Source organism: Psammomys obesus, unplaced genomic scaffold (genome assembly GCF_907164565.1).
Source record: "Psammomys obesus unplaced genomic scaffold, mPsaObe1.curated_primary_1811, whole genome shotgun sequence".
In the NCBI taxonomy this organism is placed as follows: domain Eukaryota; kingdom Metazoa; phylum Chordata; class Mammalia; order Rodentia; family Muridae; genus Psammomys; species Psammomys obesus.
Genome location: NW_026596095.1, coordinates 4,417,826 through 4,428,333, shown reverse-complemented (window position 1 = coordinate 4,428,333; position 10,508 = coordinate 4,417,826). Strand labels below are relative to the sequence as shown.

At 42.7% G+C, this 10,508-nt stretch overlaps 1 protein-coding gene across 1 annotated transcript in view; it reads left to right on the top strand.

Moving 5' to 3' along the window:
• The window catches only part of Cdc14a (cell division cycle 14A), a 115,050-nt gene that overhangs the window by 14,273 nt on the left and 90,269 nt on the right, over window positions 1-10,508 (top strand). Inside the window, exon 2 of the mRNA XM_055628189.1 lies at window positions 2,874-2,940. The gene's annotated coding sequence lies outside the window, so the exon portion shown is untranslated. The remainder of the gene's footprint in view (window positions 1-2,873; window positions 2,941-10,508) is intronic.

The window sequence follows — 10,508 nt, the reverse complement described above, 5'->3', positions numbered from 1 at the left end:
AGTTTGCTTGTGTATGATGTGTGAGTGGAGGCCAGACAACAAACTTGGGCTTCCTTCCTCCAATACCATCCTTTTTTTTTTTTTTTTGAGATAGCTTTTCTCTGTGTGGCCCTGCAATTCATTCTGCAGACCAGTCTGGCCTCCATCTCAGAGATCCGCCTTCCTCTGCCTCCTGAGTGCTGTGATTACAGGCGTGGGCCACCACTGACTGGCACCATCTATCTTTTGAGACAGGCACTCTTACTGGCCTGGAATTTGGAATGGAGGCTAGGCTGGCTGGCTAGCAAGCCCCAAGCTCTTCTGCTCCCCTACCCCATCTCTGTTTCCCTAGTGATGGACTTACAAAACGATGCAAGCAAAGCAAGTAAGCAAACAAAACCAATGTGGATTCTAGGAATCAAGCTCAGGTCCTCAAACTTACAAGGCAAGCACTTTCTTGCCTGAGCCTTCTCCTCAGCCCTCAAATTAGCTCTATTTTATATTTTTAAATTTGAAACGGTTAAAGCAGCGGCCTGAAACCTTAGATTTACAGAGAGAATCCAGAGTCAGTGAATATGGATGAGAAAAATGTATTTTTATTTTAGTCCACCTTCTAGTTTGAGATTGGATTCAGTGACAAAAGTTGGAAGTTAGCCCGAGTAGAATCAGCAATGAGGCTGTCATAATAGAAATCACAGACAGACATGCTACTATCTCATTACCGTTGTATCTTAAGATATTATCTATACTTACACCTTCTTGAGAATTGAAGCAGTTACCCAGTCAGAGCGTGGTGGGGTTGGCCAGGGAGCTCAAGAGTGCCAAGCAAACACATTCCTGACGCTGCCGCACCCCCTCACCAGTTAAAGAGCACACATGAAGGAATTATAAATTCGGTTTTTATATTTTGGTTAAATTTGTTTAAATTCAGTTGAGTTCCCTTTTTGTCTGTAGACATTATCAGATCACTGGAGGGTGTGTGTGTGGGGGGCGTTGGAAAGATGCTGAACTCTCATCCTAAAAAGACGGGTGTGTGCAGAGGAATCTGTGTTCCTGTAAACTAGTATTTCATCTGAGATCTTGTCAAGGTAGCTGGAAAAGGAACTGTTTTGTTTGGACCTATGAATTTAGGTGGCACTTAAAAACAACATGGACAAAATCAATAGAGCCCTTTTTTAAGTCTGCTTAAGGCCTTCCTGTTCACACAGGCTAACCCTGAAGTGTGCCGGCCTAAGAGACCTTTCTGTTAAGCTTTGGCAAGTCAAGGTTTTTTTGTTATGCAATCAAATGCTGAACCTCTGTGGTGTAGCAGTTGATTTTTTTTTTTTTTTAACTCATGCTTAGAAGCCACAGGTGCAAGCTCCGTTGGCTAGCTCGTGATAGTGATATAACACTTGGTGTTATGTTAATTATGTGTGAAAGGCAGGGTTCTTCTGGCACCGTCCTGGGATGCTGTTCCTGAGCCAGTCTTGCTTGACTGTGCCAGGCTCAGCGCTTGATGGCTCTCTTTCTTAGGTCAGCAGTGGGGCCCAGCTGAAGGGCTGAGAAACTCAGGGTCAAGTTTCTTGCTGTGGACATCTTGTTAAAGCAGGACCAGTTCTTGCTTGGCTGACGCAAACTTGATACTTCAGTTTTAGGTTGCCTGAAACAGAACCGTTTAAGCTGCTCTACAAAACAGTCCGGAGCCCTCAATTTTCAGTACCATAGGTTTAAGTCTTATTTTTAATTAGAAACATTGTTTTGGGCTGGAGGGATGGCTCAGCAGTTAAGAACATGTATTGACTTAGTAGAAGACCCAAATTCGGTTCCCAGCACGTGCCTCAGATCACAACTGCCTGTAACACCAGCTTCAGGGGATACCTGCAACCTTCCCAGGCACACACATGCACACGCATCCACATGCACATACACAAATAATTATAAATATTAAGTATTAATATTGAATAAGTAAATTTGTTCTGGGCTCCTAGTCTTTTTGAAAACCTTTGTGGTATGTTCAGAACTCCTGTTGAGCCTAGGAAACGGAGGGCTTGGTAGCCGCAGTTTTCTTCTCTTCTGTCTTCTTTGCATCGGAGGATGACATGCATGTGGTAATCACCGCTACATGTTCCATTGACCCACACATGTTGCCCCCGCCCGCCCAGCCACATCTGTACCTTTTCAGGGTCCGGTTCACTGGTTCCCGACAGGAGTTTGCTCCTCTGCCAGAATGCTTATCTGGTCATTTGTGCTTCACCTGATGAAACAAGCCTAATTGACGGTCACTAAGAGCAGTCATAGCCATGTGCCGTGGCGCACACCTGTGATCCCAGCCCAGACATCTGCCTGCCTCTGTTCTTAACCTCGGAGGGATGGCTATGAGGTTGAGGCCAGCCTGATCTACAAAATGAGTCCAGGATAGCCAAGGCTACACAGAGAAACCCTGTCTCAAAAAAAAAAAAAAAAAAGGAGTCTTGAATCAGGAGTCCTGAGACACATCAGAAACAGGAGGATTGCTCCAAGTTTGAGGCCAGCGTGGTGTACACAGTAATTTCCGGCCAGCCTCGATTACATAACAAGATGGTGTCACCCTCCCGAAACTCCAAAGATAGTAGTTGTCATAATCTTTAAGTGCTCCTGCTGTGCCAGGCATGAGATGGAGAGGACCCTAGGTAATTTTTATGCCATCTAATGAGCAGTCCCGTGGATGAAAGCTCCTGTCATTCTTTTCATTTCACATATGAGGAAACCAAGATTCAGATAGGGAAATGACTCACTCAAGCTTGTACCCACGGCATGCAGGGCGGAAATCTGAATGAAGGCCGTGAAGTCCAGGCAGCGTGCCTAACTATCTTGGTGTTTTATTATTTGAAAATCTAGATGCATGTTTCTAATGTCATTTATTGTGTTTGTAGGGACGCATCCTTTGGAAATTGCACTTACAACCTCACCATCCTTGACTGTTTACAAGGAATCAGAAAGGTAAAGAATGGTATCACTCTCTTGTCATAGCTGGGAAAGGAATAGTTGTCAACACTTTTGCCTGTTGTCGGGAGGCTCTAGAGTCAGTGAACAGAGGCCTTTTCACTTCCTGGATAACTTATTTGTAAAGTACAGTTGGCCCTAAATTTCTGTGTGTGTGTGTTTTAATTAAAATTTTTATTTTTTACGTTTTGAAAATTTCATATGTGTATATAATATACTTTTTTCATTTTTTTTTTTTACAGTTTATTAACCTTTCTGTCCCCCGCTCCCAATACCCCTTTGCCTCTTTATTTAGAAATTCAGCCAACCTCAGACTGAAAATATTTATTTGGAAGTGGAGAGCTCACTTCTGTAGTGACTGGGGCAGGAAAGTGGAGGGCAGTGGGGTAGGGCTGGAAAAGACCACCCTTCCTGCCTTACGCCATTTGTGCTCAGAGACACATTTATTTCCTCTGTCTGCTGCTGTGATGGTGGCATGGCTCCATCATCCATTTGTCTTTATTTTCAGGCTAGCTCTTAGTGTGGGAGGGGCAGGAAGTTATCTAAGCTGCAGTTGACAGTGGCTGGCTCTGCCCCAGCCTGAACTGAATCATAGAAATCTGGAGGGTGGAACCCAGCGTTCTGCCTTTGAACAATACCTACAGGTGAAGCGTGTGCTACGAAGTCAGTTAATTAAGCGCGGTTATTTAATTATTTCTGTATCTGATGGAAAAGTTAAGCAACGTTTAGTGTAGGTTTAATTTAGCCTGAGAAGCTCTGCAGGGTGGACTGGGAATCCTGTAGAGGGCCCAGAGGACCCATCGACGTGGTGAAAATAGAGCAGGAGCTTGTCAGACAGACATGTGTGCGTGACGTGACCTGTCCGGCTGTGAAGAGTAGCACTATTCTAGCTCAAATTTCTGTTTTCCGATGTAGCATAAAATGGGCGTTGCTCTGTTTCTGAGAAAATCAGTGTAAATATTCTCTGTTCAATGTGCCTCTTTATGATTTATGAATTCATTCTTAAATGGTTTTATTTTATTTAAAATGATTTGTGTGTGTGTGTGTGTGTGTGTGTGTGTGTGTGTGTGAGTGTGATTTTCCTGCACGCACGTATTTGCACCGTGTGCATGCAGTGCCTGCGGAGGACGGAAGAGGTCATTGCAACCCCTGGAACTAGAGCTACAGAGGGCTGTGGGCTATAATGTGCATGCTGGAAACCCAACTTGGGTCCTCTGCAAGAGCAACAAATGTTCTTGTTTGTTGAGCCTCTTAAATTATTTTAAACTCTCAAATTTTAAAGTAGTTAAAAACAAAACAAACAAAACGCTAAGGGAACATTCACCCCCATTCTTGCAAGCAGTATAACCCAAATGCTTGTCCATAAACAGTGACCCAGAGCTTTATGGGCAGGTCAGCCAACGCACAAGCCATTAGTAAGGCATTTAGGGAACATGCTCGAGGGAAGAAAGCTCTTATTGTCCTGGTTATTATTATCGTGCCTCTCCTTCCATCTGATAGAGGCTGTTTCTTTTGTAATGCCTACGAAATTCACACTGTTCCCTCTGGACCATCCCTGCTCCCTATTATGGTATCTGGCATTTCGATATAGAAATTTATGACATCCTTCCTGCCCTACAGGAAAGGTGTGACTGTATCCATGAATAAAGGCTTTTAATAAAGGCTTTCCTAAGCATAGGGTGTCCTCAAGTACAAGGGAGACTTTAAAAGGCCCTCATAGGGTTTTCAGTGTGTCTGTAACCGAGACACACGGGTTCGGGTAGACTCCCTTGCTTAAGGTGACACACGCTAGGCTTTTTTTTTTTTTTTTTCTTTTTAAGGTAGGGTAGTTTTCAGACTTTGATATATTGCCATTGTCATAATACTTTGTCCATGTGCTCTATGAACATGCAGGGGCAACACACATTTTAAAGATAAAGGCCAAACAGTAGATTGTTGAGTTTTCTCTGAAGTTAATAGTATGTATGGATGAACTGATTAGCTGTTTATTTTTTATTTTTTTTAGTTAGGGTCTGTCTTATGTTGCCCTGACTGTCCTAGAACTTGTTATGTACACCAGGCTGGCCTTGAACTCACAGAGGTCTACCTGCCTCTGCCTCTTGAGTGCTGTGCTGCCTTGCTCAGCCTAATTAGCTTTTTAAAAGTTGAAATAATTTACAGAATATGTCCCATTTATTTTGTAGGAATTTAGTTGGTCATTATTGCCAGAATTTAGTGTGTATGAGAGTCATCTGGGAAAGCATGTTAAAAATTGCCTTTTAGGGCTGGAGGGATAGCTCAGAGGTTAAGAACACTGTCTGTTCTTCCAAAGGTCTCGAGTTCAATTCCCAGCAACCACATGGTGGCTCATAGCCCTCTATAGTGAGATTTGGTGCCCTCTTCTGGTGTGCAGGCATACATGCAAGCAGAATGCTGTATAAATAATACATAAATCTTTAAAACATACCTTTTAAGGGAGGATATTTTTCAGATTTTGACGTATTACCATCACTGTAACACATTGTTTATATCTTGTATGACCATGCAGAGGCATGTTTAAACACATAGCTTAAAGATAAAGTGTGAAAAAGTGAATTGTTTTTTGGAATTCATAGTATTTCTGTCCTGAGTCTGGAGACGCAGCTTGGTAGCTCAGCTGGCAGCATGCTTGCCTAGCGTGCGTGATGCCCTGGTTCGATCCCCAGCAACACATGTATTGGTTATGGTGATGCATGCCTGTGGTCCCAGCCTTTAGGAAGAGGAGGAAACGGAAAAGGAGGTGGAGGAGGAGGAGGCGGAGGAGGAGGAGGAAGAGGAGAAGGAGGAAGAGGAGGAGGCAGCATAATCAGTATTTTAAAGTTGTCCTCAGCCATTTCAAGCCAGTCTAGGCTATGTGAGACTGTGTCAAAATAAACAGAAATTTGAAGAAGCTGATCTTGTGCCCTGGTCCCAGAGAATCTGGTCTCATATCTCTGCGATGGGACCCAGGAGCACATTTTATGTGCAGCCTTGGTGCTTCTGATGCAGAAGGTCCACTTTCCACATCGTGAAACACATGCTCATCTCCGTGTACTGCAGCTTGGCTCGCTGGCATCTTTGTCTATTTTTAATGGCTTGATCATGTGACTTTTAAATGTACCCATGGTTTTATATTTGATTGCCATCTCTGTAACTTCTTGGTTTATTTAAAAAAAAAAAAAGACTCTGTTTTCCTGAAAATATTAGGTGTGAACAAGCTAGGTAATTTTAAAGAGTTTTGTCACTGCTTAAAAAATTATGAAATATTTCTGTTGTTAAAAATTCTTTCTTCTGAAGTGTAAGAGCAGGTAGTATATGGTTTTTTTTATCCCTAACTATAATTAGAAGACAAATACAAAACAAAACAGTTTTAGAAACTTAAGGTCATTAAATGAAAATGCCCTTTTGGGTAAATATTTCATTATGTTAAAAATAAGGCAAAAATTTCTAAGAAGAACTGATTTTGCTCCTCCATGAGCCGTTAACCACTGTAGCGTGTTCTGTTCTGAGTCTAGTTCCCAATAGATTTTGGCAGTAACCTTCCTAGTACGTTTTATTTTATATACATTCTTAGTTTTGCATATAGAACCGATATAACTTGGAAAAGAAGCACCTTTTGCAGTGCGCATTTTTGCAGTACCCACAGTACTTAGTTTCAAACTTGTTAGTGTTATAAGGGATTGATTCAAAGAGATGTAGTAAAAAGCTAAAGTCCGAAGCTTTTGCGCTGAGGTGTGTAAGACTGTTTTGTGATTAGCCATTCCAGAAGCGACGAGTAGATTTTCACAAGGGTCGTGTGCAAAACAAAACAAAACAAAACAAAACAAAACTAATTCACCTCTACCCTTAGGGACTACAGCATGGATTTTTTGACTTTGAGACATTTGATGTGGAAGAATATGAACATTATGAGGTTTGTACACTTAATTATTTTTTTGTGGAATATAATTTCATGTTGGTTAAACTTTTTAAAAGTCTAGCACTCAGCATTACCTGTTAAATGAAAGCTATTTATCATTTTTTTTTTTAAAATAGTGGTTTGGTTATTATGGAGTCATCAAAATTTTTTTTTAGGAAAGAACCCTATCTATCTATCTATCTATCTATCTATCTATCTATCTATCTATCTATCTATCTATTTTCCAACTGCCCACCCACCTACCTACCTATATTCATTCTCTTATCAGACTTTAAAATTAGTTTCTTTGTACTTTTTGATAGGTGATTTTAAAGTGTAGTTTGGTAGTGGAATTCTAAATTACTTTTACATTAGAAACGAGGTCTTATTTACGGCAAGTCAGGCTATATAATACTTTTGATGACATGCATTTGACCACACACTCAGTTCTAACACTTGCTGATCTTTTCCATACGGCGGGTGTGAACTCTGCCTGCCCGGTCACACAGTGTTTGCAGATGCCTGTCTACTCTGGGTCGTGCTATACGGCAGTGCTGAGGAACACGTTGGAGCGGGATGAGGAGAGGTCCAGATGCAGTTAGCATTTTCGGAGAGCTGAGGAGCCTGTGTAATGTGAGGAGGACCGACATTGCTTCAGTGTAGCTAATCGGTTGTCTTTCTCCAGGAGAATCACCGACTACTTTATTCCCCTTAGTGTGTCAAGCAGCCTTTCCAGGTTGGGCTGGTGTCCAGAGGATGTATGTTTGAATATCTTGCTTGTGTGCAAAAGGGCTCTGTCTCTGAAGAGAAACTGTTCACCTTTCATACAGACTTGGTCTTCTGATCTGTTCATCTGTGCTAATGGAGAGGCACCCTCCATTCACCCAGGTTCAAGACCGGAATTCCCCCTCACAGTCTGAGCACTACGTTCCCACAGCTGGTGCCTGAGGATACATTGTCTCATTTCCTTCTCTGCTGTCACTTCCTTTACCTTGGGCCAGAAGTCTTCTCCCTGGACTGTTACGCTTGCTTTTCTTTTCATTTTGTTAAAAATTTATTATTTATTATACTACTTTATTTATTCACTTTGTATCCCAGCTGTAGCCCCCTCCCTCATCTCTCCCCAGCCCCACCCTTCCTCCCACTTCTCCCCCTATGCTCTTCCCCTAGTCCATTGGTAGGGGAGATCCTCCTCCCTTCCTATCTGACTCTAGCCTATCAGGTCTCATCAGGACTGCCTGGATTCTCTTCCTCTGTGGGCTGGCTAGGTTGCCCCACCAGGGAGAAGTATTCAAGGAGCCAATCACTGAGTCTATGTCAGAGACATCACCTGCTCCCCTTACTGGGGAACCCCCCTTGGAGACTGAGCTGCCTATGGGCTACATCTGAGCTGGGGTTCCAGGTTCTCTCCATGCATGGTCCTTGGTTGGTCTCTTCAGGCCCCTCTGGGCCCAGATGTTTTGGCTCTGTTGCTCTCCTTGTGGAGCTCCTGTACCCTCCAGGTCCTTCTATCTCCCCCTTCTTCCATAAGATTCCCTGCACTCTGCCCAAAGTTGGGCTATGAGTCTCAGCATGTGCTTCAATACCTTGCTGGGTAGATTTTTTTTCACAGGTCCCCTGTGGTAGGTTCCTGTCCTGTTTCCTGTCTTCTCCCACTTCCGATGTCTATACTGTTTGTCCTTCTGAATGAGGATTGAACATCTACCCTACAGTTGCTTTTCGACCTGAGAGCTGGCCCCTCCCTCAGGCTTCTTCCACAAGCCTAGCTGAGGGATCTTAAAACAGCATTCCCATCTTGTCCTGTTCTTGACCCCAAGCTGAGATGAGTGTGACCCCTTGTCCAACTCTCAGCTCTACCGAGCTCTGGCTGCCTCCAGAGCCTCACTGCCTGATTCTTTGCTGTATCTACTCCTGTTCCAGCCCCTCCAAGCTGCCAGCCTACGGCTTCTTCAAAGTCTGCCCTGGCTGAGCTGCTTTATGCAGCTCTCCATCTTAACTCCTTCCCTTCATTTCACGTGTGGAGACCAGATGTTCCCTTGGGAATCCTTTGTCCCCTCAGTTTCACTTTTTACAATTTGTGCCTTTTTTTTTTTTTTTTTTTTTTTGCATCAAGGTTATTACATACAACTTTAATTTTCTTATGAGGCAGTAAATTTCCCAATGGATAGGACATGGCTTAGTGGAAAAACATATTCTGTGTTCTTGTATAGAAATCCTTAAGTTCAGAAATATCTATATCTTTCAAGGTTAGTAATTTTAGTGTAATTTGTTAAAAATTTACAGGCTATTGTTTAACCTCTCTCTCTTTTTTCTCTCTCTCTTGTGTGTTTGTGTGTGGCATTTTTAGTAGCAGCAGAAGAACCTTTTCATTTTAGAAAGAAATGAGGGAAGAAAGGAAGAAATAAAGAAACTAGAAATAAAGGGCAGTGCATTTATAATGGACAAGACTGGTTTAAACATATGTGTCACTTATGTAGTCATTTTAAAGACTGGCTTGATCTATACTTCTTGCCTTGCATCTCTTCCTATTATTTTATTTTCAAAGAGACACAGGAGAGTGCTTATCGTTTAATGCGTCTTTGTGAAAATAAAGCAACTCCTGAGCAGATCTGCGTCTCTCTCACACATAAAGGAGCCTAGCTCTGCTGTGAGTTGAGGTGTTTTGCTCTGAAGCTAATGGCGCATGTATTTCACAAGCCCCTCACTTGCATAGGTGTCTTTTAAGGTTGTGTGTGTGTGTAATTTTGTCTTCTTATAATGAACCTTCAAATAAAATAAGTCACAGGTGCTCAAAGAGCCCAAGCCCTGGATCTCTGCCCTGAGTGTATGAGCATGGAGGATATACCATTAAATGCTAAAGACATTTCACTTAAAAGTGTGATTAGCTGTCAGGGATAGAGAAAGAAAAGGAGGCACAGAAACCACCACACAGAGAAGACACACACACACACACACACACACACACACACACACAACCAGGGGCTATTCCCTGTGCCCCCTCCCCACATGCTGATGTTGAGGCTGTTGTTAACAAACCTCACAGAGGCAGCACTGTGCGATTCTCACATGTCAGACAATACAACAAATGGAACCTGGTGACAGTGTGGTTCCCATGCCTTTATCTGAGTTAGTAAGAACAGAGGCAGGAGCAAAACAATGGATTTTGGTGACTGTCTAGAAAGTTTTTTTTTTTTTTTGTCCAATGTCTCAATGTCTTCCTTCTTTGTACATGGAATGTATATAACCCATTACATAGCTTATCAAACAGAAGGTCACAGAGCAAGGCGTGGTTGGCAGGTGGTAGGCATTTCATAAAGGTTTGCTTGTTGAATGGTTGAATAAAGGGCCACTTTTGTGATGGTCTGTGGCCCAGGCACACTCCTAGTCATAATGCCTCCTGCTGTTTGCACTGCTGCAGGGGGCCTGGTCATTTGGTGAGCTGTGAAAGAGCCAGCATTTCATGCAACAAAGCCAGTATTCCAGGGAAGGACTTGCAGATTTCAAAGTAAAATTGTATTCTTGACAGCAATTGTGAGACTCACTGGTGATGATTTGGGTTATTCAGGAGGAGTCTTTTCACAGGCACTTTCCCCTTCTTATTGAAAATAGATTTTTTTTAAACCCTTACATAAAATACGCTGAATACGGTTTCCCCTCCTTCTACTCTTCC